Raw genomic sequence first — 3,544 nt, forward strand, 5'->3', positions numbered from 1 at the left:
CCCAGCCCCAGGCCCAGGCCCAGGCCAAGGCCCAGGCTCAGCGGGAGCCGGTCCTGGGAGGAGCAGTGATGGAGCAGATGGTTAGCTGCTCCGGTCAGTGGGAGCCAAACGCTCGCTCCTTTTTTTTGCTCTTTCATGCCTTTGGAAACTGCGCCGGCTCGGGTTTCGCCGCTCAAAGCCACATTCATTAGTTGATAGTGAAATGAGAAGTGGTGGTATTAGTGGGCTGGCAGCGAGGCTGGTTCCACTCTGTCTGCTCCCTGACCACCTCCGGACATCCAGGAGCCCAGCCGCCACGGACGGGGCCAGACTCCTCAGCACACGCCTCTCGGCTTCCCAGCAGCACTGGCTGGCGGGCTTCTACGGCCTGGATCAATCGATAGCCATAGGACACTCAGTGTACTCGGAGACGAGCCATTACCCCATAAAAATACCGGAGCAGCGGCTCAGGATTTACTGTACGAAGGTGAAATGGAAGAAGAGGAAAAACGTCTGCTGAGCGCTTGTTTCAGCCGCTGTCAGTTCCACTGCCATGGTGACCGTTATAAACGCCGGGCTGTAATGTGGTGCTGCACCTCACTTAATGCATCCTCAGTCACCGTAATGTATTAATGGACTTTGGTTTCCACTGGATGTAAAAAAAAAAAAAAAAAAAAAACTCATCATCAAATATCATCCCAATAAAATCTGCCTCTTCAGCCGTAAAACATTTGGAAAAATAAATAATAAATAAATACTATTAATTATGCTAGATTTGCCTTTATTTTGTATTAGAATTAACTTATTAGAATTAAAATATATTCTTTTGGAATGAAACATATTTTTAGATTTTTTTCTCAATTTTTTTAAGTAAGTTTTCATTTTATTTTTGGTTTTATTAGGAATAGTTTTTCCTAAAATCTGCCTCTATAGCTGTAAAACATTTGGAAAAATAAATAATAAATAAATACTATTAATTATGCTAGATTTTTCTTTATTTTTTTTATTTAAAATTAACTCTTAAAAAAATAATCTTCTGGAATAAAACCTATTTTAGAAGTAAGTTTTTATTGTTTTTGCTACAGATGAGCAGGCACAAAGGCATCAATAGTCGTTACGCAACTGTATGACCATTTATCACAATTGTAAGTACGTTTGTCCTCCACAGTCTCACCGTTTCCACCTGACTTGTAAATCTTATTTTTTTAGCAACGGAACTGAACGATTGTTTTTTTTTTAAAGTAAATTCTCAATTCTGATGTACGTTTGTCCTCCACAGTCTCACCGTTTCCACCTGACTTTTTTTAGCAACGGAGCTGAACGAAAATGACAAAGAATCGAGATTCAGGAGAAAGTAATAAAGTCAGGATTTGTGCCGTTCAGGATCTGCTACACAACGTTGAAGCAGTTTAAAACCAGGACGCAGCGGGATGAGAGGAAAGTCCTACGACTTATGGGATTTACTCTGCAGGACCTGCAGTATCCTGGGTCAAATGAAGTACTACCAGGAAGTTTTCTGTACTTCCCGCCTGAGTTGTGACAGCGGTTTATTATTTCACCACCAGAGTTGGACGTCCACAGTGATGTTAGTGACATTAAGAAAAGTTACGACGTTGCACGACGACAAACGGTCTGAAAACGATGACAGCTGCTGACAGTTTCATATGTACATGAAGTACTTCATGTACATGAAGTACTTCATGTACATCAGTACTGTTTCACCACGGTTTGACAAAAATAAACCCCGTGTTATTTGAACAGAAGCTGACACTCCTGCAGGACGGTGGAGGGACTGCGTCCTCGTTTCTTTTCTGACTTCTCGTTAACTTCTTCTTTCTAATTGAGGCTCCGTTACAGCAAATGAAGCAGGAACCTCCATCTTGTGTATGAGATTAGAGCTGCGCAATCGGAATGAAAAAAAAAAAAAAAACTTTTATGAAGCTCCGTCGGCCGTGTAATTCAACTTTCTTTGGAGAGTGATGATTTCACGAGCCAGTAAAAGCATATTTACTGTTATTTAAAATGTTCCGAAACGGTGACGAGCATGAAATTGAATACAGACGTCTGCGGGGAAGAAACGGGAGCTGGCAAATCACCGTACGACAATTAATTCAAAGACGCTCGGTGGCGACTCCGACTCTGATGTCAATGTCATTATGGAGAAAAATTAATTTTCAGAAAGAAACTTTTCTCCAGAACCAAGATCTTTGTTTTGTTTCTATGGCGACACATGTAGGAGCTAAATATAAACGCTGAGATCAGCAGGTTTGTTATAACAACAATAATAACACCAACACTCTCATGTCTAGACCTGGGATCACCAATCAGCGGTGCGCGGTCTGGGTGTGTACGCAAACATCGGCGTCCAGGCCTGAACCTGGAACAGAAGAACTTTTGAGATTTGTTCAATTTTGTCCAAACTGTTTACAGCTGTTTCATCATGGAGCAGTTTCAAACCTGCTTCACAAACACAACTCAATGGCGCCTCCTGTGGCAGCAGGTGTCAGTTGCAAAGACTCACACTGGAATTTTCACTCAATTAAAATGTGAAAAACTCAATAATTTGATGGAATCATACTGCAGCGGTTAGCACGCCTGCAGAGAGTCCCGGGTTCGATTCCCAGAGGAACCACTAGGGGGCAGATTGCTGCAGCTGATCCGCTGTTAATACAAGAATGTCTCAAGTGTGGGATCAATGAAGTCAAAAAATATATATATTTTTAAATGTCATGCTGAATTCTGTGAGGTCAGGAATCGTAGGTCACAGACACTGGACCGACGTCTGTGCAGAAGAAAACGGGACGCGAGATCACGGTCGCGTGGACACGCACGGAATGAGCTGGACAGACAGTGATTAACCTTTACTGAGGCAACGGTGGGAAATAATTAGACCTCCCCTCGACTCCCAGAGAGAGAGAGAGAGAGAGAGAGAGAGAGAGAGAGAAGTGACTTTCCTTGAGGTGAGAAACAGATTTAGACTCTGTGAATGGAAGTGACGCCCACTGACGTCAGGCAGGCAGGCAGCCCACTGCAGAGACGGACGGACACTTTTTTTTGGGAGACAGCGATGGAGAACGCGAAGAGAGGGAGGGGGTTCTCTCCCTGCCCCCCCCCACACACACACCCCTCTCTTCACACCCCCACTTCTTGTCACCTCCCCTTGCACCAACATCTCACCATCCTGTTTATTTTTTGTTCCTAGTCGCCATCATCGTCTCCTCGCCAACTTCTTCTCACCCAGTTCCTCTCTCTCTCTCTCTCTCTCTCTCTGTCTCTCTGTCTCTCTCTCACCTCCAGCACTGGCTCGTCTTCCTACATGTTGCAGCTCTGCAGCAGCCGCAGCTCCAGGAAGTTCAGCCTCAGCCTAAAAATACTTTCTCTCTTCTCTCAGAAAGACTTCTCTTCACACTCGCTCCACGACGGATGAAAGTGTCACGGGTTTTTTTTTTCTTTCTCCTTATCAATTATAAAAGTTTAGAAACAGTGAATATCTCAGTTGGTAAATGCAGTGTCCATTAAACCAAACACAAACATCACAGCTGCTGGTCTGTAATAGTAGCAGTGA

At 43.9% G+C, this 3,544-nt stretch overlaps 1 protein-coding gene across 1 annotated transcript in view; it reads right to left on the reverse strand.

The window, feature by feature from the left end:
- Positions 1 to 3,544, reverse strand: part of samd12 (sterile alpha motif domain containing 12) — a 73,542-nt gene that overhangs the window by 40,306 nt on the left and 29,692 nt on the right.

This window comes from Cynoglossus semilaevis, chromosome 18 (assembly GCF_000523025.1).
Source record: "Cynoglossus semilaevis isolate Cse_v1.0 chromosome 18, Cse_v1.0, whole genome shotgun sequence".
Taxonomy (NCBI): Eukaryota; Metazoa; Chordata; class Actinopteri; order Pleuronectiformes; family Cynoglossidae; genus Cynoglossus; species Cynoglossus semilaevis.